At 41.1% G+C, this 27691-nt stretch overlaps 1 long non-coding RNA gene across 10 annotated transcripts in view; it reads right to left on the bottom strand.

The window, feature by feature from the left end:
* The window catches only part of LOC104873444, a 160400-nt gene extending 132709 nt beyond the window's left edge, over window positions 1-27691 (bottom strand). For 8 of the 10 annotated variants that reach the window (XR_004514861.1, XR_004514868.1, XR_004514867.1 and 5 more), the window contains exon 1: window positions 10004-13048. This is a non-coding gene — a long non-coding RNA (uncharacterized LOC104873444). Of the gene's footprint in view, window positions 1-10003; window positions 13049-27639 lie in introns of those variants that run through there. The other 2 variants (XR_004514863.1, XR_004514862.1) reach the window with 2 other exon arrangements.

Raw genomic sequence — 27691 nt, 5'->3', positions numbered from 1 at the left:
ATATATATATAAAATGAGAGACAGATAACAAAGAGCAATGACTTTACTACCCAGCTCTTAGCTCAAGTGTGAACACTGCCAGAGGAGAAAAAGACAGTCAAAGGGAGAAGGTTGTTGGGCCTCCCCTCCCTTAAGAACAGCCTTGGCCTTTATGATTCAGGCTTTACATGAAATCAGTAGGAAGCAGCAAGCTACAATCAACAGCTAGCTGTGATATTGACTAATATTTGGGAGAACCAGGAATGCTATCAGCTGAAAGTAACAGAAAACCCATCTAACAGTGACTTAACTAAGGGTGTGTTTTCCCCCCACCAGAAGTATGCATCCAACAATGGTTAGTGTTGGTTCAGCAGCTCAAATCAATCAGAGCTTACATCTCTATGATTCTCCTGATCTTTCTCTCAGATCTGCTGCTTCATAATCACAAGATGACCACCAATGTCCATGTACCACATGTGAATTCAAGACAGTGCGCTAGGAAAGAGGCTCCTACTGGCACAGGAAAAGAATCTTTCCCTCAAAGCCCTCAACAGAGCTCAGTCTGTATGTAAGTGGATATGATCATATCGCATGACACAAAGTCTCACGTGGTAGGAGTTCATGGAGATGAGTAGGAGCATATGGAGAAGTACACAGCGAGTCCTTCTTGGGAAGGACTGATGGGTGAGGCCCAGTGCAAGGCAGAACTGAGATGACAGCCATTAAGGCCACAGCAGTGAACACCCAACATCATATTCTGAAGTAAACAAGGGAAAAAACATTTTTCCCTTATTTCATACACACAAGGAAAAAATTTTGGGAACAGAGTCTCTGTGTAGTTCAGGCTGGCCTTGAACTCACTGTGTAGCCCAGGCAATCCTCCTGTCTGTCTCATGTGTGCTTCTGGGATTATAGACATTCATGATCACAGTTGGCAACACAGGAAAATATTTCAAGAGCAGAACATTACATATCAGCTTATACTAACAGGATGAGCAAAGCCAGCACTGGTGGTACGTGCTTGTAGTCTCAGCACCCAGCACTCTGGGAGGCTGAGGCAGGAAGATTGAAAAGTTCAAGCTCAACCTGGACAACTTGTTGATTTAGCAAACAAGGAAACAAAACAAAAAATTTAAAAAGACTGAGGGCATAGCTTAGCACAAAGGCCCTTAGTTCAGTCCCCAGTAACACACACACACACACACACACATGCACCTGTGTTTGGGATGGCTCCCTGGTACTGAATTAAAAGCAAGACCCTGAACATGGGAGTTTAAACAAACCTTCAATGAAACACACAGGCTTACCTTGCTGGCTATTTATGGTCTTTAGTACTTTTATCTACCCAACAACAAGTAAGACATGGGTGAAAATAATGCTACCCTAAGACATAACAGAACCCTTGCATTTGATAATGTTCTAGCATTGAAAATGCCTAAATAAATGAAATATTCAAACAACTAAACAGGGGTACGAAAGGCAAGATGACTGGAATTTACTGTCTTTGAAAGGATTTCAGGTAAAAAAAAATTACAGATGAAATAAGAAAAAGAGGAAAAGGCATCGTAAAACTTCCCTAAAAACTAATTGGCAAGAGGGAGTAAAATGTAATTTGAGTGCAGGAATACCTTTATAGTCTCCAACTATGTTTGTTTCTCCATATCCAAGAATTCAATATTTTCAGATTCAACCAAACTTGATGAAAAACATTCAGGAAAAAAAAAATTAAAGCTGTACATAAAATATACAGACTTCTTGTATTAGTCGCTTTCCTCTTGCTGGGGTGAAATACTCTACACTTGCAATATAAAAGATGACAGATTTATCTTGGCTCATGGTTTCAGTGGATTCAGTCCATGATACTCTGGCTTTAAGGCAGAAATGGTAAGGTAAAGAGCACGGCCAAAGAAAGCTGCTCTCTGCATAGCAGCCAGGAAGCAGAGAGAAAAGGAGGAGCCCAGGACAAGGACACACCCCTTCAAGTCAAGTTCACAGTGATTGGCTCCTTCTGACCTCCTCACCAGGCTCTACACCTGAAAGTGAGATTTGTGGGGGACATTTAAGGTCTAAATCATAAAACTTCCCTGAATGACAGAACAACTACTTACACAGAATTTACATTGCGTTGGGTGAAATAAATAACTTAGAGATAATTTAAAGTATACAGATGTGGGGGGTAGGGGCAAATAGTGTGCTGTACTATTTTATGAATGTCTTGAGCAAAAGCTTTTAGTATCCACGAGGTGTCAAGGAACCAATCACCATGGAGACCAAGATACAATTGTGCATGAACTTATAGTCTAAATATTTTGGCCAGGTTTATAATTTCACAGTATGTTTTTCAAGCTAACAAAATAAATATATACTAGTTAAATTCTCATGTGTCTGGATACCAAGAGAGTTTTACAACACAATTTTTTTAATTTATTCAAGGAATTAGTGGTTTTTAACCTCCTATCAATTATTTGGGAGCTTTTAAAGTTATAAATTATCCTCCCTTCACCAGATTCTCAGACATTCTGATTTAATTGGTTTGGGATAGTGTTTGGTCATAGCCTTACTTACTGATTTGTGGCTCCTGTGTTGACTCCGACGAGAATCCAGAGGTGAACCTCTGGCTGGAGAAAACACTACTCAATGGCACTGAAGATCAGTGTTGGAGCACAAGTGAGCACTAATGAGTGAAAATTAGTATCATCTGTCTAAAACACGTGCGGCAACATGTCATGTGCCTAAATAAATCAATTCCTTTTCTTTTCTAAGAATGTATCCTAATGAAAAGAGCAGAGAACCAAAGGTTAACATGCTGAAATATTCACCACAGCATCAACCATTAGGAAAAACGTCCAGTAAGTATATATACCCTGACATGTTTATGTTAAAATGAAAGAAAAACTTCAAAGATGAGAAACTACAAATGATGCTTAAATAAAAGTAGGATACAAGTGAATTTATTATTGTATGATTTATGTGAAAAGTGCAAGCACTAAAACAAAAAGGAATATATTACAAAGAATTTACAGCAGTCTCATGGTGGAATCACACTGGTAATGTTCACCTTTATGCTTTAATGTATTTTTCAAAAACAATCCATGTACATGTGTTAATTTTATGACTAGACAGATATCTCCTGTCCAAAGCCTTTGGTTACAATATCTGTGGGGCCCTTATTCAGATTACTACCATTCTGTCTAAGTATAAGACTTCTAGTTTTAAGTGTGGGTTTTCATCATTAAATGATCAGGTCAGAAATGGGGAGTATGCAAAATATAATTTTAGTTTCCACAGTTCCTTTATGAAATTAGCTCTTGTGTTTATGTAAAATATGATTTAATTCCAAAAGTGCAATTTTAAAGGCATACAATTATATACAATATGTATAATAAGAGCAATTTCACACAATGCCATTGCCAAAAATGTTAACTTCCTAGGGGAAATTGGGCCAGAATTTTTTCTTTATATGCTAAACAATCCACAATATAATAAGCAACATTAAAAAGTTGCAGATAATCATTTGTAAACATACTACCCAGACCTAAATGTCCTTTTTCTCTCCTCCTTCTATACATCTCCCTTTGTCTTACTCAGCCTCTTCCTCCCCTAAAGACAGCGATCCACTGCTCTCTGAACTGTCATATTTAACGGCATTTCCACTTGCGATACTTAGTTGTGTTTCCTGGCAGCTCACGGCTGAGCCAAGCACACCGCAGCACTGGTTTCCCATTTCCCATTCCCAGGGAAACAGCTGGCTGAATGGTATGGTTATTGAGTTAATCGCTGTTTTGATGACTTGGGGAATGACCTGTGTCACCCACTAATTTAAAGCACTTCAGAAAATGTGCTGTGTCTCGGTCAGGACTAAACAAATGTCCAGTCGGAGTCACCTTGCTATAGAAAAAGATAAAAGAAGAAAACCTCCACTTCCAAGCCACACTGGCCCAGAAGTTGTGAAGGGAACATGACCGCTCCGCCGGTGCTATGGGGGAAGAACCCCTCGCTGTTGACTTGGTGAGTAAGGCAAAGAGCTCTTGTTTAGGACAACCAGGTTTGACCTTTTAATGTTCAAGTCACGAGGCTTACATGCACTAGAGAGAAGAGGTGAACACTTTCCATCAACCACACACAGGAATATTGCAGTTTATGGTTTGGGCTCAGCCTAATCAGTGCAGAAAGAAACCAACCTAAGAACCACTGTGACTAGAGCGTCCACGTTTATTAAGGACAAAGACAATGGCCTATACATAGATTGTATTCTAGACAGGTTTAGCAAAGCAGCTAAATGGAAATCAGTTCGAGAAAATCTACAAAACAGACCATTTATCTCTGGACACTTGTCACCTGCTCTTCATACTGGCTTTTTCCTGATACCAAGCCCAAATCCTGCTTTTTGCTTTCAAAGAACTGTCAGCTAATGCCACTAACTGAAAAAGCAAAGGAGCTGCTTGGAAAATTTCCAAGCAGTGATGTTTCTTGAGTCTATTTCTGTTTTGGAGTAAAAGAAACGAGAATGTGGAGAATTGAAAAAAATGATAGAAAACCTTTTCCTACCTTAAAGGATAAGCAGTTCCCCTTCTCCCAATCCACTAAACAGCAGCTTTCATGAGGGAGCCCAAGGCAGGTGCCTATCCCTGTCTCCTCCTGAGGGACTGGGCTGGGGATGGGCACTGTGCTAGAATGAAAGGATCCTAGAGAAAGACGTAAGATTTCATCTAAAGGAACACAGGAAAGATGGAAAGGGACAAACATGAGAAAAGGAAAAAATGGAAACAAAGTCTTTGTGAATGGAGGGGTTGAAGGGTGGGTGTGGGAATGTGGGAAACAATAAGAGCCAAGATGTATCACATAAAGGTACAAATTCCCAATAATGAACATCAACATATTGTATACCTAAAATGTACCAATAAAATTAATGAAAAAAAGAAAACAAAACTACTATGTACCTAAACTTTATAGTTGACCATAGCTGCATCTCAACTCTGCCAGAACCTCAGAAATTCAGCCAGGACCCAAGACTGATCCTTGGGATCATGTCATAATAATTGCTGAACATTCACTGTGCTTTAGGTACTGTGCTAAAGGAACTTGGATATATCATTTCTAGCTTCAGAAATAGCCTAAGAAAGGTGGAATGTTTTGCCCTGGGTGACTTAACAAGAACAGATGGAAGCCCAGATCAAACACACGTGATTCTTGCCAAGGAGAATCTTGTGTTTTGAACAACCGTAGAAAGAGGAGAATGAAGAAAGAGAAAAAAGCCTGACAAAAAAAGCAGTGATTGGGAGTCAGCCACACTTGAGTGCTAATTCTATGCTAGCAACTCGGTAAGCACTTTCTACGCACCACTTCTGTTAACTGTAACAAGCTAAGATGGGTTCGGTTTGCACATGAGAAAACTGAGGTTCAAGGCTCTAAGTGATGGTGAACCTATGGCATGCGTGCTGCAGCAGGCTGTCTCTATCATTGAAAGCTCTAAAAGTTTTACCACCACTGGTTTAGATGTTTTCCCCAGAGACCACAGCTGGCAAACGCTACAATCAGCAGTCCAGAGAGCTAGATGCTCCAGTGACATTTGACCCGACAGCCTTGCTGCAGCCAAGAAGAGACACTTACTAAGCATTCTGGCTAGAAACTTAAACCGTGAGTATCGCCTAATTCTGAGGAGGATCTGGAATGATTTTATTTTGGCCTAGCTTTGTTTGATATCATTTGGTTTGTTTTCCTTAGAAACCTGAAAAGATATGAAAGTGGTCAAACACTGTAACAACCTAGAATAGAGATGGCTCAACAGCACAAAGTAGAGCAACTACTCTTTTTTTAACAGACCTCAGGTTTAATCGCTGGGGCCCATAAGACCAAATGAGGCTAAAAATGGAATGTGAAAATCATAGAAAGAGGATCATTCTTTAGGAATATAATCTTTTTGGAAAATGAGTCCATCTCCAGAAGCAAATATTATCTACAGCATGAGACGTGAATCCCAGGTGCCTGTTGGAGTCTGTTACTTGCTATATTATTTCCCTAGTATTTGAAGAAAGGTAAAAAGGGATGAATAAAACTTTGGCAGGCTCTATACAAGGCTGATCAATATTTTCCATTTCGCCATTTATGTATCTCTGTAATTCACCAGCTGAGAGGACAAGCTGAGTGGATTCAGTGTAGGGAAGAAAGTTAAGCACACCCATGAATCAAGGCAAAGGGGAAAGAAAGAAATGGAAAGAAGTTGAGGAAGAAAGGTTAGAAGGAGTAAAACAATAAGAAGCTCATGAAGAAGCATGCAAGTTGGCCAGTAAACACATAATCAAGGTGGAGGGACCTTGACAAATGGGACAAAGCCGCCCACATATCCTCAGCACTAGCCCAGCATCATTCGGTACATTCTTGGTATCACAGTCAATAGCTTCTGGAGGCCTGGAGAGCAGGGGCTTCAGGTCTCAGGCTCAGCACTGAGAGGACCTAGAACATTGAAACTAATGGCCAATTTCAACATCACTCCTGCTAAGATCTGTCTTGCCAGGCAGCAGGTTATCCATTAGAGTTTATGCTGACTTATCTCAAGTTCTCTGGCAGTGGACGGTGTGGTGCCTTGCTTTCTGGGTTCACATTTGTTCCCCTAGGACCTGAGAATTGGCAATAATGGAACAATAATGGAGGACCTACGGGCAAAATCAAATTTTAATCTGGTAGACAACCAGCCCTTACATCTCTGAGCTTGCTCTGATGGATTATTATGCGGAAACTATATCATCATAGTTGGTTAGTTTCTTTGACTAAGATTAAGGAAAGCTTGGAGATGGTATAGATTTAGGAATATCAAAGCCAAACCATCACACAACTAGAGAATAAAGAAACAGCCAAGAGCCAACATTTTGAACCATAGACATTAAAAACTCATGAAAACAAAGAAAACAATAAAGAATGAGATCAGGAATGCTACAGACCCAAGTCAAGTCCATTGGAAAGTAAATTAGAAGTCACCAAGGAGCTAGGTGTTTAGACATACAAGAGCTAGAAAGATGGAGCTCCAGTGGACACAGCTCCTGTGGGATCCAAGGACCTAGCTGCACCCGGTGAGAGTTCCCACACTCAATTCTTCTTCACAAATTTACCCCATGGGACACACAGTCTGCTTATTTCCCCATACGCTTTGGCTAGGAGATGTTTAGTAAATTTGCTTCTGGGCTATCCAGAGCCACAATCTAGGCACACATATTTGAGTGTTCCTCATCCGAAATGCATGGGGCCAGAAGTGTTGAACATTTCTAAGCATTGTGGATGTCAGATGTTGGACTAGAGGTGCTCAACCTATCTACTGAACTAAGGACCCAGAGCACAAAGGCAGCCCCTATGGGCTCCAACTGGCCTGGCTGTGCTGACAGAGAGGGGCCATTAGATGAATTGTTTGTCCCTACGGGATACCTGATAGGAGTTACCTCTGGGAAGGAAGAGCAAGCAGAAGAAAATGAGAACAAAATGCCAAAAAAGACCTTAATTTTCTCTATAATATTTTACTTCATTAAAAATAAAATTGCAGCTTTGAAATGTTAATCATACATTTTGTATAATTTTGCTACATTTTAATCACATATTTTATGAAGAAACAAAAAAATGATGACAGGGAGTAAAAACGAGGGTGGGTCAGACAGATGGGGTTAGGGCTGGACAAAGAGATGGGAGGGAGGGATGAGAAAATGAGGGGCAAGAGGAGGACACTTCTGGACTTGGGACCCTGCAACACTATTAGCGAACCACATGGTTAAATAAGCTAGAACAGCAGGTCTATCAGAAGCTGTAAGCATCCAAACTAAAGGAATAAAGATAAAATTCTAGAAGTCACAATTAGAGAGGCAGAAATTGCTAGGATCTGGGGAAAGACCCAGAGAAGTCTTTTCAAGAAGGCTGTCACCAGAGCTCCAAAGAAGAGATGCTAGTCAACAGGTAAATTCCACTGATATTCCCAGAATTCCAGGTACCTGCTCAACATCTGAACCTGTCATCAGACACTTCGAGTTGATTCAGATAGTCCAGCACTGAAGTGTTTCTCTGGTTTTAAATAAAAGCTATTGAGAAAAAAAAAAAAAAAGAATTCACTTTACAATCTGACTGCGTTTGTCCGGAAATTGACCTCTGTGTGCTGGAGTACAGCTATATTGCACTGATTGTTCTGAAAAACAAGTATCGGCTGAAAACAGACAACCTACTGGCAGCTGTTACACTAGAACCACCAAAGTCCAGTCTCATTTTGATGGAAGAAAGAAAGTTTTTCCCTTCTAACACGCCAATAGTTAATGGTAAAATTAGAAGCGAATGTATTGATTGTTTCCTTTCATTAAGTGAATGTTGGGTAAAGAAGTTTTCATAACTGCAGACTGAATCCATTCTCCAGTCAATCCCCGCTGCTCAATTAAATCAAGTTTCTAATTCGGTATGTGTTTTAGATACTCATATTCATTTCCTGGAAAGGGACAATTTTAGATGGTTAAAGTCACATTTGGTGGAATTTCTTCAGAAGAAATAGTCTGTTACTACAAAAGGGATCATATGACACAATTCCTGGACAGAATCCCTCCCTGCTCTTTTTAAGGCTGTCAGAGAACAAAGCAACGGACTGGGACTAATTTCTATAAATCACAGATGATAAAAATAAAAAAGACTAGTCCTCCCACTGGTAGTCTCACTACAGTCCCTGGAGACTGTGGAATTTTACAACAACATCTGGCCAGCAGAAAACTACCAGAATTTAAGGAAACACATTCACACATCCCTTCCTGGAAGAGAAGTTAATGCAAAAGAACACAGAAAAAGCGAAAGATTTCAAAGTAATGCAATAAAGGTACAAAGAAATCTGTAGATGGTTAAAGAGTGTTATGGTTTTGGTCTAGATGTCCCCTCAAAGCCTCATGTGGTCATAGGTGGCTTTTTCAGAGGTGGCTGAATGTAAAGTGTGCGACGACTAAACTAGTATGCTGACTGGTTTGGTACCGCCCTAATCCCGGTAGCAAAAAGGGGCAGAAAGATGCCGCTTTGCCTTCATCTGTCCACCATGAACTGGTTCTCTACCAAGCCCCCTCCCTGCCTTGGAGCCAGCCGATTATAGATGGGAACTTCTAAAAACTGTGAGCTAAATAAACCTTTCTCCTTTTAATTTTAGGTGTTGGGCATTTTGTCTCAGCAATGAGAGAAAGCAACTAAGACAAAGAGTGTCCAAACCCAAAGGTCAAGGCATGCCTTCAATGAATTCCTGGTTGTATTAAAGTTCCAGAAATGTCGTGAACAGTAGGTCATTAAGAAATGCTTGCCAAGGTGCTCTGGCTGGAAAGGAAACACCTGTGTCTCCCTCTATAATTACTATATTACTTTTGCCCCCTCCCTTCCAAAGAAAAGGAAAACTTGTGGACCATGGAAAAACATGACCTCTAGAAAAACTGTTTTAAAGAAATAAAAGCTTGCCAAATAGCATTTCTCATTATCACGAGCCACTAAATATTCTATTTTTATCTCCTATGAAAGGCAGATGTTACAAATGTCTATATATTTTTTAAATGTCAGGAGGTGCACTTGTTCCATCTTGGGATAAACATAAAATTAATTCTCCAATCGCCCATTCAGTGTGGAGCCGCAAGAAATCCCTAAACTCCCTTAAGAGACTTCCCACAGATGTTTCTCCTGATTCTACTTCAGCTGAATCCTCTCTGCATGGGGGTCTCACCTCCCAAAACTCCTTGGGTCCCTTTCTGGATCCCCAATCTTTTTAAATGGCCTCTTTTTCTTGTTTTTCTAAAGTACCACTCGTGACATGTGGTGTACAACACACTCTATAGGAGATCGGCAGCCAAGGTGAGAATTGCCTTACAACACCCCCCACACTCCAGCAAAACAAAATGTACTAACTTATTTTATGGTGCTTAAATGAAAAGCGATATAAATTCATGTGCACACCCTGATTGTGTTAACATTACCCACTGAAGAGTTTCTTTAAAAGGAAATATACACAAGTGTGAGTAGTGGTTAAGGTAATACAACTCACATATTCTTTTTCCTCTTCACATTTTCTGCATGGTCTTCGATGCTCTTGCCCTTCTACATGCAGAGGCGAGTGGTCTTCTCTTCTGGCCACCAAATCTTTGGGCTCCCTTTTTATATTGATAAGGGTATCATCTCTACTCAGTTTGGTGAGTGATTTGGCCCGTGGCTGTATCCTTTCACATCTGTCAAAGAGAGCTGTATTCCTTGTGTTCATCAGATGTAACCTTTAACTCTGCTTCTCAATTATTTCAAAAAAGTGCAGTTGAAACGAGTAGAAGAAATGGACAATTGCCTGGAGGTTACTTCTTTTTCCTTGATAGAATTAAACTGCAGCAAAATGCCAACCATGAAGAAGTTATTCAAAGCAGTCCTATACAACTTGGTGATAGTCTCTGTGAGGCATTTGAGGAAACTGAAGAGAAAAGCCCCAAATACCCTATTGAAGAGTAACCATGAGAAAACTTACCTCTATTCTCAGGGCCAGGAACAACTGAGCTTTGCCTACAGAACTCTGTTTTTTAAATCAGGTAACCAAGTAAGATTTTCCTCTGCTCTTGTCGCTACGGTAGGAAGCAGTTAAATTTTTATTACACAATCACACGCTTTCTTTATGCTATTTTTTCCCTTTAATCCTCATTTATTAATACTTTTGTCTTAAAGCCCTTATGAAATGGAACCGTTGTAAGAAAAGTGCTTGTCTTACTATCAAAGGAAAACAAATTTTTTAAATTGCCCATAGAATGGTGGGAGCATATGATCAGAACTCCATTTCATCTTGAAAATGACAGCCAGCATGTTCTTTGGCAAAATAACAGTGATCAAGGAAAAGAATAACACTTCTCCAACTTTCAGGATTTTCTCTAAGAACCTTGGGCTGCTTTCCATAAGAAAGCTGGATCTCTTTAAGAAGTTCTGAGCTAGCAAGATGTTTTTATTAAAAACATTCAAACATCTTTTCTGTGTGGTTTGTCCTGGAAAAATGTGTATTCCAGACTGGGTATTTATTTGCATCAGCCATTCAGGCCCATTAATACTCACTGGCAGAAAAACAGATAAGGACCAGCCACATGAATTTCTCTCCCAGGGTGCTGGTACTAATATTTCCAACTCTGCTCAGCTGCGAACAAGTCAACAGCGGTGGTGGCCAACATGCAGTTCTATGGCAGTTCAGTCCCTCCCACTGTATAAAGGTCACTACTTTGGTTACTCAGAGTGCTGTCATACTACCTTGGTTACTCAGAGATCCTTTGGAACTCAGGGTGAATTATTAAGAGTGAACACTTTTAAGTATTAAGGTTCAGGGAGAAATGTATTTGCTTTCATGTTTAAAACACTGCATACAATATGATCCAGCATTGGCTTGTTTTCCCCTTAATTACTTTCTAGAAAAACATCCATCCCCTTTTGCAGAAGTGAAGGTGTACTATGTCTCTGGATTAGTTTACATAGCATCAACTTTAACTAAGGCCCTTTCCCACAGAAATAAATCCATGAAAGACAACTGTATTACCTACCGCAAGCAACAACAGTTAAATGGAGTAAGATTTTACCATGTGCTTGGAACCATGCAAAGCTCTTTGTTAAGATATTCTTTACTGCTGATCTTCCAAGTAGATATTGTGGTATGAATGTCTATGTTCTTCCAAAACTCCTATGTTGAAACATAATCCTCAAAGCAATACTATTAAGTAGGGCATCTGAGAAATGATTAAGTCCGAGGGCTCAGTGCTCATACATGTGATTATGCCCTTAAAACAGAGGCCCAAAAGAACTTGTGAGTACCCCCCATGCACACACTATGTTGAGGACACTCAAAAAGCACTATCTAGGAGCAACAGCCCCATGCCCAGACACGGAAGCTGCTGGTAGCTCCATCTTGGACGTCTCAGCTTCCAGAATTGTCAGCAATAGATTTCTGTTTTCCATAACTTACCTAATCTATTTCACTATAGTAGTAGACTAACACAATAGGTCAATCCTCATTTTAGTGTTTGGGCTCAAAACACTGAGTAAGCTGTCCAAGGTCACACAGCAACTAGAAAGCAAAAATAGGATTTAATCCTAGATCGCTCCAACTCCCCACTCTACACTCTGAAACGTGACAGGACAGGACAGAAGAACAGAAAGTTCAGGCTCTCTTTCCATGGCCCACTCACCTCTGATAGATCACAAAAGGCCCACGTACTTCCTCACTGGTGAAGGGTCCAATAGTCTTGCTTTCTCCCACTTTAGATACAGAACTCAAGCCCACTCTTTTGATTCCAGAAGATCCTAACAGATTCCCACAGAAAATGGTTGCTTTGAAAAACAAAATTAAGCCAGAAACCTGGTATCCCATGAATCTCATAAAGGTCCTCCACTGGTTATCCAGTGCCCTTAATCAAAGGCATGGTCACATCCAGCAATGTCTGGGGCAGTATGGGTGAGGCTAGATCTCTACGCAAGCTCTTCTCAATGACAAGATTAGTACCCTCAAAAGATGTGTTGAAAATACAAGGGCACATTTGCATCGTCACAGTTCCTAAACCTGTGTTGTTGGGTTTTTGTGTGCAGGACCTTGGAGTTCATACATCCTGAAAAGCAGGTGGTATGTTCTAGTCATTGAGGAAAATGGTTTATACAACTCAAATATTCAGAGATTTTCCACGAAGCAGTCAAGGTTTCTCCTTTCTTATACCATGTGCAAAGTGTGTTTTTATGTAGCAGAATTCTTTAGGAATGCATGTCTATCATGTCTAGTAAAGAGAAAGTTGATTTTATTTTGCTTGGAACATCACCAGTTGTAGCTCACCCCTTCAGAAAATCATATCACCAACAACCCCAGAATTTGGGACATGACAGTCTCCAATCTGCTATACCAGCATCGGGTGGCACAGGTGATTTCCACATTCACAGGGATGCCACATGCAGTAAGGGACCATGACAACTCACCTTCTATGTGGCTGACACATGCTGCTTTTTACCCAACAGCTCTCCATTCACTACCCCTTCATCTCACACATAGCACATTATCTTGATTTTTTTTGTTGTTGATTGTGTGTGTGTGTGTGTGTGTGTGTGTGTGTGTGCGCGCACATACACGCTATCCATGATTTTTATTTCAGGACAGAGAAGGAGAATTTTGAGATATTTCTTAAATAAAGGAACAACTGATAGTATTGCAAACTACATATTCTCCCACCACAGTGCAAATTCCTGTCTAGGACACCCGGATCTCCAGGTAAAAAAAACTCCATGCCCTCTGTTATCTCTTCCTGAGGATTCCCCATGGCAAATATGACTTGAGCATCTCATTGCCATCTCTCTAAATTCACATACTCAAGCCATGTACTCAGGGCAGAATCCTTGGCTTTTGGAAACAAGAAAGATCTAGCACAATTGCTCATGCCTTCACAACCATTTTTAGGGCTTTAACACAAAGATCTTTAGTTAGCCCACGGTACTAGGTCACTCAGCCCACCCTGAAGGTTTCTGTAACCTGAAATTACAAGAAGAAAGATCAAGATTTTTCATTCCTTTCTTCCTAGGAGAGCCACTTGTACAAATTTACTAACTGCTACCCTACACTATCATAGCAAAAACCTCACTGGGCACTCCACCAAAACCAACACTCATTTGTAAATATATTCTCTCTTCAGGGTCAACTGAAATGTTGTAACAAGAAGAAGTAAAGCAAGAATTATCTATTTCCACCCCTGAAAAAAAAAGGAGCTTTTGAGCCCAAATGCTAGTACAGGTCATACCATACAAGGCAATGAAAATGGAAAATGTTGCGGTTATCTCAGAGTCAAATGATCCCCTTCTACAGTATTGTTTTTAAAATGCATTCTTTCTTACTTAAACAAGGTAACCAGAGTCACCCTCTGGACAAGCAAAGAGAACATTACTTATAATTCAGATAGCATTTTATAAGCAGTCTGAGCTAGAAATCCTTTGTGCATATCCATTTGTGTGTGTGTGTGTGTGTGTGTGTGTGTGTGTATTCATGTGCCACTGAGCGCGCTCCTGAAATGAATCTTACTTAAACAAGGTAACCAGAGTCACCCTCTGGACAAGCAAAGAGAACATTACTTATAATTCAGATAGCATTTTATAAGCAGTCTGAGCTAGAAATCCTTTGTGCATATCCATTTGTGTGTGTGTGTGTGTGTGTGTGTGTGTGTGTATTCATGTGCCACTGAGCGTGCTCCTGGGAAATGAATCCAGAGCCTTCACACTGATCTACATTCTCAGCTGATTGATTGATTGATTGTTGCTAAATCACCAAGCTGGGCTTGAACCTCCTTCCTCAGCCTCCCAGAATGTGTGGGTCACAGGTGTGTACCATCATACCCAACTCTGAGGCACAAAAAGAATCCTTTAAAACATACATGAACTCACACATGCCCACACAAACTCCCATGTCCTGCATGCTCAGTTGTTTATTAATGAGTCATGGCTACGTAGTTGAAAATTTTATCTAGGGGCTGAAAATTTCAGCTTGGAATTATTCCACACCAATGGCTGATTAAACCCTTCATTTCTAAACTCAAGGGCCCTGGACAGGATGCAGAAGAGCCAGAAGCTTCAAAAGTATCAGTTTTAGGATGCTTTCCTCACCACAGTAGAACAAATGTCTCTCACAGATCTGATATCTCATCTTGCAAAGGCCAGGCCTCTTACCACTTCTGCTGTGGGCACCTGTGATCCCAGGCTTCGGCAGGACGGCTCTCTTTGGTATTCCTCAGAGTTAATCCAGGGAGCTAGACTGAAGTCACACACAGATTAATGAGGGACTTGGGTCTATGCGCTTCTGGAGCCAGGGTAAGCACTGCTTGATACAACAATGGAATATCTCCAGGCAGAATACACAGGGAGTCATGGGCACCTCGACTGGCCATCCGTGAGAATAGACAGAAGATAGATAGATGGACGGACAGACAGGCAGACAGACTGGAGCCTGTTGGACATTATCTGTATCAACGAACATGAACTACACAATCACATTCCATGGTTAAAACTATACAAGGAAAACCTTTCTTTTAACTTCCTCCAAAGAAACAACTTTAGTAAACTATAGGTGTCTCTTGTACCTAGTCCCAAGACTGCTGCCATGTTATACAAGCATTCAGGTATAATGTGCAGCATCTATGACACATCTCTTCTGTGTGCTCCAAAGGACAGAACTTTAACTTTTTTTTTTTTGTACCTGGGGTCGAACTCGGGCAACATTTTAGATCTGAGTTCAGGTTTCATTAGGAGCTGTAGGAGTCCAGAAAGTCCGATATGTATATGCTGGGTAAAGATTACCTTCACTGGTCACTGTGATATAGAGGTAACAGAGGCAACTCCCAAACCTGCCAGATTTCAAAACACAAGCTCATGTTCTCTAAAATCAAAGAATGAGTTCTAAGAACAACAGAGGTTAAGAGAAGGAAAAATATATTGAAAGATAGCTTCCATCTAAGAAAGACAAAGAGGGACCTGCATATGGGTTGCCCACCAACCTACTTTTCAAAGGTGGATTATAAGTAAAGCCATGAGGTGAGGTGGGTACAAAGTGGGGCAAAACTATAAGACCCAGTGGAAAATTACAAGGTGGGCATGAGGTGGAACAAAACTATGACTAACCAGTAAGGTTACAAGTGGAGTTACCCGGATAATACTGGTTCAATGGGATCGAATGAGAAAACAAGTCATGTACAAGGAATTTCTCCATTTAGAATGTCAATCACTGCTATTCATCTCTAGGGGAAGTAATACCTCTTTTCTTTTTTATAATGCTAACCATTGAACATGCCTCAGTTGTTCTTCATATTGGCTCCATGAGGGCCAGCCCTGTCTAAGTGTCTACAAGATATCTAATTAATTTACCTATCTACAGTAACTGAAAGGGGCCTACAAGTACATGCTGAGGCTATTGTGGGGCAGGCTCCATGGCCGGGGAGCCAACATTATAGCAATGGCAATACTGTACAGTTGAAGAAAAGGTCAAAATCCAATATGACCCGACGAGCAAAGAGTGGTGCTTTTGTGATGCCAGCGCTACTGAATATGACAAGTACATCATAACAATAATGTTCACAGGCTCTCTCCCACATAACAGCGGAGATCAAGGTTGAGGTAACTATGAGAAAACACATGACTACAGCAGGGGGTTCTGTATGGAAAGAAGACAAGGAGCTCATGGATGGGGGAAGGAGGCTCTCCATGCCCACGTTAACGCATTTATTTAGGAACGCCACCGAAACCTTCTGAGCAGCAATAACATGTACAACAGGAAGAGGTGAGAAGATTAATTTGGCAGTGGAATTATAAATACATGCCACAAAACATCACAGTCACTTATTCAGTCCAAATAAATCAATGATATCCACTATACCCTCAAGAAGATTTTCAAAAGTTAACAAGGGAGTATTGTAGTAGAAAAACACAAAGAGCCCTTCCACAATCCATTTAACTACATGAAAGGAATTGTCAACTTGCTGCTTTGGTTCTAAACCCAGTGTGAACACTGCCAAGTCTAAATACAGGATAAGTATTTATAGCTGAGCAAGATTTACATGGCTAGTAATGTTTCCTAGAGGAGATACTTTGGTAATTAAGAAGATAACATTCTTACAGTTATCAAAAAGGCTGGGGTGGTGGGGAGTTACTGATCAAAAGGTACAGAGTTTTAGACAGGAGGAATGGGTTTTGAGATCTATAGAACAAGGTTAACTATAGGTAATACAGTATATTTTTATAGTTTAACATAACTAAGATTGAATTTCAAATGTCTTACCATAAAAAAAAGAAAATATGTGAGGTGATGGTTATTTTGCTTAATTTACTCATGCAGTGTTACCTATGTATATGAAAACACTATCCTATAAATGTAGATACAATTATAATTTATCCATCAATATTAATAACAAATTTAAAAGTAGAATTTTAAAAAGAAGAAGAAAAGGACTGAAGGGAGAAAAGAAAGGTTAAATGAATAGCTACCCTCTCTGACTGGGTATCAGATCTGTCTGCTGAAATAAACTGAAGGAGCTCATAACAGAGGTAAAAGAAATTAGAAGGGAATTTGACCTGATAAACAGTTCCTGCTTTCACCTTCACTTTTCAAATAATCCTGTTGCGATATTTCTGATAATATCTCCAAGGAATTATCTCCTGAAATAAACTTGATTTAATAAACTGATAATAGATTCCCAAATCACAGCTTCATTTCCCTTCATATTCTATGAACTTTTTTCATGGGCAGAGACTCCTGACATCCCTGAAGACAACCCAACAGCAGCGTGAACAAGGTTGGGTGGGACAGAAGATTTAACAAGGAGAAAACAAGCAACTTTTTACTTGATGTGATTAAAATTTTCTTGCAAAGACAGAAAAAGAAGCTCTAACTATAGCAAATTATGACTGTTGCTTCATTTCCTCCTTCACATTATCAACAGAATTTCTACTCTACTTTACTACAAGATCATAATCAGAAAAGCAGAAAGAATGCTTTCATTCCCCTCCTCAAAAAATCCTGTAAGACTCCAGGCTTTACTGTGATTGGGGCATCAATTTGGTGCTAAGTCATAGTAACATAAATATGACCTGGTATCTGTGGTTTTTCCTCATTTTATGTTTGCCTTGCTTGAGGGGGAAAAAAAGTATTAAATGAGTATCAACTTCAAGAAGGGCCATTTGGGAGAAGTAAGTATGAATCTATCAAAATTTACCATGTGCCTTTTGTAAGTGTGAGTTCAGCAGGAGATCTCCCTTAGAATTCACTTAGCCTTGTTAAGTACTGATGCTCATTCTCCTGTGTGTGAATATGAGGACTCGAACCATTTGGGGACACTTTGCACAGACTTGGCGAGGACTCAGCTTTGTGCCTGAGCTCCTCTGAACTGCTACAAAGAGACTGTTCTCTCGGGTCAGTCCACATTCTCCTCCCGGAGAGTAGTGAAGTCATGTCTGAAGGATACTTTGAACCTACTCAGAGAAAAGCCAACAGGCACATTTGAGACAGTCTTTTCCCAGGGTGCAAGACAGCTATTTTTTTTCCACGTGTAGAAAACTGCTCCTTAAACCAGGTCAGTTCTACAAAGTTGCTATACAAAGATGAAGGGATCACCTCCCACAACCTTTGTAGATTGTCTAAACATATTGTTTTGAATAGTGTTTCTACCATTCAATCCTCTCTCCTTCTGTTCTTTGTTCTTTCTTGCAAATCCTAGCAAAGAGAGAAAGTGGGGAGGAAGAAATGTACAGAGACAAAACTAAACAATAATCCTCTTTCTTGTAGTTGCTTATTCCCTGAAAAGTACTGTTCTCAAGTTTACAAAAAGAATATGCTGAAAAATACCTATGTATCCACTCAATCGCACCATTAGGATTGGCCCTGCATGTATACAAACCATAAATTTTTATCTTCAGGGTACTTCTTGTAGTAGAATAGGAGTAGGTTTGACTAAAAAGAAGCATGCTGATGACCTTGGGTGCTGTGATTAAGAAAGGAAAAGGCAAATGTGAAAGGCAATAGAAGTCTCAGGTATGTCCCTCCCCCATCTCATCCCAACATCTCCCCTCCCTGTCTACCCACACTGAGACTTCTGATCTTGACATAGGGCATCCAGTAAACCAATTAAGGGGAATACCTTATCTCCCAACCTGCGAGATGTCTGAAACACTGAGTTCGTATTCTCTAAAAGTGAGGAATGAATTCTAGAACAACAGAGGTTAAGAGTAGGAAGAGTTTATTGAGAGAAAGGTAGCTTGTCTAAGAGGGACGGAAGGGGGACGGGAAGTAGGTTGCCCATCTACTCCTCTTTTCAAAGGTGTTTCACTGAGCAAAGCCATGAGGTGAGGGGGTTCAAGGTAGGGCAAAACTACAGTCAACTAGTAAGATTACAAGTATAGTCACTTATGCAATGTTGATCTAATGGGAAATCATGAAGTAGTATAAAACTATGATCAACCAATAAGATTACAGCAAATATAGTCCCTTACATAATATTGATTAAATGGCAATTAAATGTGTTTCAACCATTTTCTGTGCTGAGGCTGCCTTATAATATTTTCTAACTAGCTTAGCTGTCTAAAATAATCTATGCTTCCAAAAGTGCTCATGTCAGGCTTGAGCTGGTCATGAAATGGTTAATAAATATGCTCTTTAATTCCAAGCTACAGTTTAACAAGATACAAAAAAACAAAACAAACAAAACCACACAAAACAGGCAGCTGATGCAGGTGCTGTCTCCTCCTCACAACACACACACAAAAGCCAGGCTATCTCAGAGCAGATAGATCAGAGAACACAGGATGGGATGTTTCCAACACAGAGATAATAACTATAAAGTACAGCATCTTCTCAAGGCCAAGTCACCTGAAAATATCCACACATCTGCCCTCATCGCTGCACAGACCCCAACCACAGTTATCCACTCTGTCCCTGTATGTGCCAGATGTGCCAGACCCCCCCTCTTCCAATGCCTATAGAGCTTCCTGCTTTTTTTTGGGGGGGGGTCTCACTATGTAGTTGAGACTGACCGGGAACTCACTATGTAACCCAGGCTGGTCTCGAACTCACAGAGATCCTCCTGCCTCAACCTCCAGAGTGCTGGGATTACAGGCGTGGGCCACCACGCCAGGCTCCCTGCTTCTTCTTTGTTCACTACTGATGGCCTCTTACTTGCCAACAGTTCACCTCTGCCCAGGTAAATAAAGTCTGTACCTCTTTACATTCACTAGTGTAGTATGTGCTCGCTTAGAAGGTCTCGTTCAGCCTTTTGTTACACCTCCCATCATCTTCTTCCAAAAAGTAAAGCCAAGTCACTTTGGACTGATTTAGGACTGATTGGTTCATTAATCATGGATTATCCTTCAATTTGGATAAATAACCATGAATTCTTCAACTTTACAGAAAAGTTCACCTCTCTGAAGGGGTGAAGCTTCTTATACCTCTCATTTTCATGAATTACTCATTAAGAAAAGCAATAAGATGCCTAAATTTTCTGTAATATACCTTCTGAGAGAGTTCAATTTCTCCTAGGGTAGAGGAACATAATTCTTAAGATCTCCAAATAGTTTAAACTTCCACTGAATCTTGTTTGTTTTTGCCATGGTTTTGCAAAAGAACCACAGCCTGAAGCTTGTTCTTCTATCAGCTGAAACCATAATTCTTTTATGTTCAAAAACATACTTTCTCTCCCACACAACTCATTCAAGAGCTCCTTCATGATTTCAGTGGAAGACTCAGATCCTGCTCAAAGGGCTTCAATCACAATGAAATCTCTTTAACGCTTTGATCAGTCTATCATTTATTCCAGACTTCTGACTCTAGGAACCATTAAGAGGTCTTTCCTTTCTTAGATGGCAAACTCTGTCATTCCTCATAATTGAGTGGGCACTCGATAAATGAATGCTATAGTACTCTGAGAAATAATACACTTCCTATTGGCAGCAAATCCAAGAGAAACTTCCTTAGAAGAGAGGTCTGTCAATTACCACTTAACAAGCTTGAGTTGGCTCCACAGAAAAAGCCAACAAAACTATAACCACTTGCTCCCCAGGAGCGGCCCCACGGCTCTCTGGTTGCTGCCCTCCAGTCACCTGGCACACTGTGGGTCCCACGAGGCTGCGCCACAAGCCCTTGTTGGTAGACTGTTTCACAAGGCACGGAGCTGGTGATATGTAATCCATCACTTGGTAGGGAGACGCCAGCTGGGTTCCTCTCAGTCTGCTGTGCCCAGCTTCTGACCTCCCATGGTCCTTGGCTCTCCTACAGCTGACAAATCCAGCTGGGTGTGAGACTCTGGGCCAAGAGCAAGACATGCAGACCAAGGACCGGAGGATATTTTGAAACACTGGCCAGTGATTTGCTTTTGCTTCTCAGGCAGCAGCTGCCACAAGATCCCTGTTCCTCTATGAGTGAAGTCTCATTCAAATTTTCCCCCACAGCTTTCCTTCTCTACTGCCGCGGGGCAGAGCTTTTGGCTTGACACCAAGCGATTCACAAGTAGAGTGCACATTAGACTCCCTTGGGAAGCCTCAAAATGCTCAGGCCCAGGCCTGATTCCCAACACTTACACCAGAGTAGGGCTCCAGAATTTATATCCTTATAGGCTATCCTGGAGAATTTAATACACAGGCAAGATTAAAAAACAACCAAACAAATAAAAAAAAACACTGCCTCAGCTGGGTGTCATAGGGCATGTGCCTATAATCTATCCCAGTATTCTGGGAGGCTGAGACAGGAGGACTGCAAATTCAACCGAGCCTGGACAACTCAGCAACTTGTTGAGACTGTCTCAAAATAAAAGTAAAAAATAAAAAAGGAGCTGTTAAGACCCTGGACTCTGTCCCCAGCACCATAATATGTGAATAAATAAATAAATGGGCTCAGTCTCACAGTAAGTGAATAAATCAATCCATAAATAGCCTTCTATTGTTCAAATCCTGATCCATATCTGTAATACCTTTGCCTCTGTTTCACAAGGAACTATTTATCATAATCGCCATCACAACAACGGAAGCAAATGTCATCATTATTACCAATAATAGCTAATAACCACTGACAATTTACCATATGCCAAGCACTGTTCTAAGGGCTTTAATTGTACAAATGCATTTAATCCTTATAAAATGTAAGTGCTGTGGCTAACCCCATTTTTCAGGATAAAAAGAAAAAGCCAGATGCATAGAAAGAGTTTAAATAAGTTGACTCAAGTTTCATGGCTAGTGCCAGAGCCAAGCTTCGAACTGAGATGCCTGGTTTCATCACCTCCTATCTTCACCACTGACTTGCACCGCCTCTGTGCGTGCAATGCACAAAGACTCAGCTACACAATGGGTGGCTGCATCTTTGGGATCCTAAATAGGGAAATCACCTCAGGTATTTGTAAACATACATAGCCAACCCCATTATCTCTAGATCAACAACTTTTGGTGGCTTACTGGTTAGGAATAAAAACCCAAACATCATACTTCCTCCACTGTACTCAACTACCACTTGATATACCCTCCTTGTCATCTATCTGCCAGCAATTCTGAATTACCCGCTGTTCCTCAATCTACCACATAATTCTAAAAGCAAGCTCAAGAACTGGGGCTCCCTTCCATTCCAGATATGGATCCTGTTAACTCTAGAACTTCATGTAAATGTGTTTCTAAAGCAGCATAGACATGCTAGGACAAAACCCTTCCGGAGAGCCAGGATAGAAGAATATATATTCAGTCCCTCGAGGAGTACAAGCAGCAGTATAAGATGAATTTGAACCATACAAGTACTCAAGAAAGAAAGCCTTGTATACATCAGCTACATATCTACCAAGTTCCTTAAGAAGTTCAAAAACCTGCAATTATCATTGTGAAATTATACTTAAGAACTTCCTGTCTTTCAACTTGCAAATTAAAATTCTTATGTCCTTACAATTTATATCTAGATGTTTCAATCAGAGACCACCAATTCTCCATTTCCTTAGAAACTCCTACTTTAAGCATGTTTTAAACACTGAAGCACTACATTCCAAAACTTCCTCTAAACTGCCTTTGTGATAAAGGAGAACAATCAAATTTGGGACAACAATCATAGGAATTACCAGTTTCCAGAAAGTGGTCCAGCACCTCATTCCTGCATTAAAAAAAAAAAAAAAGGAAACAAAATCGAGCAGCCTGCTAAATAGAAAACACTGAGGAGTTCACAATTCAACCCAGAATGTGTCCACTGTTGATCGGCTTCTACTTACAATGTAAACTACGTGACTTCTGACTTGCTTTGCCTCTCTCAGGGCTTTAAATCTACCTAGTCCCTCCTCTGGCATGTCATTCTCACCTGTCATTGACTGGGTTATGACCATCTGGCCTTTACTTGTCTCAAGACAGGATATCTTTCTATTAGGCCACCCAAGTCCTAAATAAACATCCCCCACCTACCCTAGAGGTTCACATATTACACAGTCATGTCTTAAGTTCAGACCATGATATCTGAGTGGTGGCTCTGCTGACATTTTGAATTGGACAACTGTCTCTGGAGGGTTACCCTGTGCACCAGAGGGTACTCAGTTCCATCCATGACTTCTACTCACTAAATATCAGGAGTACCTCTTATCAAGGTATAACAATCAAAAATGTCTGCAGACCCTGACCAGTGTCAAATGACAATGACAATGCTTTCTGAGGGGTTTAAGTGTTCTCAGCTGAGAACCAGTCAACAGTCGAGCCTCATACTCAACCCATTTTGGAATTTCTCTCCAACTATGGATTAGTTTTACCTCCCTTGGCTGTATTTCTACTTTCTGAAATTATTTAAAAACAGTCTCTAAAATTGCCTTTTGCCTTGGGAGTTAAAGAAGTAATTGTTCTTACTGGATTTTTATAAGTGGTTCATTTGTAATAAGTCCACATTAAACATTTGATTTAGGGTTGAAGTAGAGGTGGGCAGTTGATCTGGCCAGGATGCGTAAGAAAACAGCATTTAAGACAGTAGTTCCTAATCTCCATACTCCTCTTTCTCCAGGAAAATCTCACCATGTCATTTTCACTGGGTGGCTACACGTGCAGTCTCGTCTACTGCTTTATCCTAAGCACATTACATCCGTCACGCTGACACTTCTGTCAGTTAGGTAGACGTAAGAGGTCAATCTGAATGGACTTATTAAAAGGGAAACATTGGCTCACGTAAGTGTGAAGTCCCCCCAGAAAGGCAGCTTCCAGGACAAGCTGACCTGGGCTCAGGTTCACAACTTCTGGTGTTGTTTCTGATTCTCCCAGCTGCCTCTTCTCCACCATTGAGTCTCATCTCAGCTTGACTTCCTGCACTGGAGCAAAAACGGCTGAAGCAGCACTGGCTTTGTGCCCACACACATTAGTTAGAAGACAAGACCCTTCTAAAAGTTCCGAACAAAAGACCTGAGTGTCACAATGACTGAATCAGCTTGGGTAAGTGCTGAGGACTATCAGAGTCCAGACAATGGGCCAGAAAGAGCCAGAGGCAGACTGGTGGGGTCCTGAACCAATCACAGGACATAGTTCCAGGAGGAAGTTTACACAGATGGCTTTAGAAAGTAGGAAACCTGATCCCTGACCAATGTCATCTACTTCTGGTAATTTTCTGGAAATTCAAATGCTTAGGGCCCTAACACCAACCTGCTCAATCAAAAACACTGGGTGTGGGGACTTCCAAGATCTGTATCTAAGCAGGCCTTTCAAGTGCTTCTGATGCAAACTGAAATGTGTGACCCGCTGCTTACCATCAGGTTCTGTTTGTGAGACAGAAGAGTGAACCCTATGTGTTTCACCAGGCCGCGACACAGTAAGAAAATGCTGCAATGGAGGCCTGGGACGTTAGCATCACAATATTTCAGAAGGGGATGGTTCTTTTCAATGGTGATGCTGAGGTTGTCCAGATCAGCGCTACAGATTATCGAACTGTTTTACATATGACTTCAGAGGCCCATCTTTATTAGTGTAATGGCCTTAAAGAAAAGGAAATGACAAGCATTAACCTTAGCATTTTCTGTCCTAACTGACTCCCTTTGGGGAAACTGGAGAAATGTATACATATTTGACAGAAGCAAAGCTCCTTAGCATTAAAAAACTGCACTGAAGAAGTCATTCTTTCAGAGTTTCCTAATCATGAACTAGAATCAAGTTACAGATATGGATTCCTGGGCTTTGCCCTTGACCCAGTGAATCTGAATCTCCAAGGGGGCTAGGAGTCTATACTGAGAACAGCAGTGTCTTCCTCTCCTTTCTTTATCCTACTGCCCCACTACCAGGGTTTTTAATTTTTCTTCATCTAATATTATTCTATCCTGCCTGCCAAATAAGTTACTCTTCATTCCACTGCCAGAGTACCCTTGTGAAAGAAATGAGTTGTCGGGTGTCTAAACAAAGTTTATCCTAAGGCCACGCACGCTTCAATAAAACCGAAAGCCTTTCTTCTTTCTGCCTTCTTTCCCTTGAAGCATCCTGAATCCTCTGCTTCCCATCATTAGTCCTCTTGAACCTCCGGACCATCTTGCATCCTTGCACTGCCTGGAACACACGGGCTTCCTTCCCTCTTCCCAGTATATTAGCTGGACAAATGATCGCTTATGGCACATTGATAAAGCTCAATAAACAATGACAACAAAGTTTATCTTTTACTTGCTCTATGTCAAAAGTTGGCAAGTTGTTCTTCTCTAAAGGGCTAGATATTTTTGACATTAAAAGCAATATACTCTCTACTTTTTCTTTCTCCTCCTCCCCTTCCTTTTTTGTGCAATATTGCATAAATATAAAAATCATTCTTATTTAAAGGCTATTATACAAAAACAAGCTCCTGGGTAGATTTGGCCCACAGACCCTCGTCTGCTGTATGTGACCACTGCCAGAGACATGCAGAGAGCAGGGAGATATGCGTATACTCAAATGAGGAGTTGTGAGTGAGTCTGCTCATTCAGTCACCTGGGCTAATGGAGCAGCCACTTCTCAAATGTTTCTTGTCACGATGCAGACAAAAAGATGATGCACACAAGCAACTAAATGCCCCAGTGCAACAGCAGCTCCTGAAACTTGTTCACAAATCGGCCAAAGTTAGTCTCTCAATGCACCCAACTGTAAGGGGGCCAGGGAGTGCAAACCCACAATGTGTCAAGAAGTACGGAGAATTTGAATTGCTTGGTAAACATGAGAAGTTCACTCTGCTCAGAGAAAAACACTCTAGAAAGCTTTTTCCGATACCCGTACTCTTCGGCCAGATGAGCTGCCCTTCTGTTGTCGCATTGTGTGTGTGTGTGTGTGTGTATGTGTGTGTGGCACTGAAGATTAAATTTAGGACCCATTTCATACAGTGAGACAAGTGCTCTACCACTAAATGATGCTTCCAGCCCCACTCCTATAAAACTATAATCATAGCACCTTCTCTGGATCAGAGCACCATACATGGGGCACTGTAATCACCTATGTAGACGCTCCCTAAGGTTCTATTCAATCACTAGTGGCCTCAGAAAAGTGTCTATATGCTAACTTGTATAGCATCTGCCTCCCCTAGATGGTCGGTGTGTGCTGCTTCAACAAAGAAACAAATATGGCAGACTGGGAGCAAGTAAGATTGCCTATATATTTACTAACCACTTCCGGAAGCTAGCAGTGTCAGCCCCTTCCAGCCCCGTCAGTTCAAGCACATGAATCACTCTTCAAGACTCACTTACTCTTTCAGTTACTGGTTATTTTCCATATCAAACAAAGTCTTCCTCCTCCATATAGCACTTTTTTGTCTACTAGTCGACCCTTTGCTTCAAGAACTGCCTCTTGAAGCCATGGGACACTGCGACATTATGTGCGTTGCTTTTGCTCCCAGTTTACCAGCCAGAAGGCAAGCACGGAGAAGACCAGTGACTTTCTCCAAGTCACACAGCCGATCATACATTGTATGAAAGTTGTTCTTCCTTTCAATTGAACAAACAAACAAAAAAAAGCTGCAGGATTGAAACACAGAGGTGCAGCTCAGTTTGCCAACAGTTTATTTATGCTAGAAAGCATAATACATGTTTGTCAAAGATAAATCTCATTGTGTCATATCAGTATTTAGCTTGTAGTATACTTTTCCCTGAGTGAAATGTTAAAAACAAACCACATGACTGCTTACTAATGCCATGCCTTTTCATACTGATTTCACCCCTTTCCTCTTTTGTCTTCTGTAAAGCTTTTCAGAACCCAAGAACACTGGCCCTGAGGCTTGACCCTCTCACCTCAGTACCTGGGAAGTGAAACACACTGACTTGCATTTGCACTACGGCACAGCACACATTTCACCTGTTTCACATGCAACATGTGTGTAGCAGCAGCAGTTTCTGTCCACCATATAACCACGGGGTCCGTCTCCTGGGTCAAGATGGCTCTTAAATAAATATCCCCTCTGACAAATGCCCAGGAGAACCAGGGCAAGGAGAACACAGCTGGGAGGTAATTCTTCCTCAGATCACAGGCAGAAAACAGCCAGGACACAGTATTATTGAAGTCTGCTACGACTGAGCTGATCAAGATAAAAGCGAATTCTAAAAAATATATTTATAAATGATTTTTACAAAGAGAAATAGTTCAGTATACCCCGCCTCTCTTGTTAGCTGCTTAACAGACCACAGTAGACGATTCCTTTTTCCCCTTGGGCAGAGGAAAGGGTGCAAGAAAACTAAAGTACACAAAGACCCAATTATAGGCTCAGGCATTGTCAAGCACAAAGCAAAAACCACTCATTCCTAGGAGTGTTGCCTTTGCTTCCTTTTTTTCTTTCTCTAAGCCTTGCCACTGAATAAAAGTATATCAAGAATAAATCTAAGGGGCCCCCCAAACCAGAAAAGGTTAAGCTTTTAATTATAGGCCCTCAAACTATCATTTTGTGCAATTAGCAATTATCTATAATCGGTGATGAGAGAATGCAGAACTGCGCTAGCAAACTGCCTCCTCCTCATCCCAGACTGGGTTATTTTAGTCTTCTTCTGTTTCAGAGAAGCCACAACCGCGCGCGCTCCCCGGCTCCCTCACGCACGCACTCCTTCACTTAGACACATCTAAATTTTAGCAAAATGGTATCTCAGCCTCCGACAGAGATGGGCACCCCAAGCCAGCACCAGAGGTTCAGACGCCCTGCTCTTCACTTTCCGGTTGGAGAGGCCCAAGGAAGACGCTACCTACCGGCCTCACAGTACCAGCCTCTCTTAAGGGTGCGGGAGAGGGCGGTACAAAG

Source organism: Fukomys damarensis, unplaced genomic scaffold, assembly GCF_012274545.1.
Source record: "Fukomys damarensis isolate Sample0158 unplaced genomic scaffold, DMR_v1.0_HiC HiC_scaffold_31, whole genome shotgun sequence".
NCBI classification, from domain to species: Eukaryota; Metazoa; Chordata; class Mammalia; order Rodentia; family Bathyergidae; genus Fukomys; species Fukomys damarensis.
This window is presented reverse-complemented; position numbering and strand designations above follow the sequence as displayed.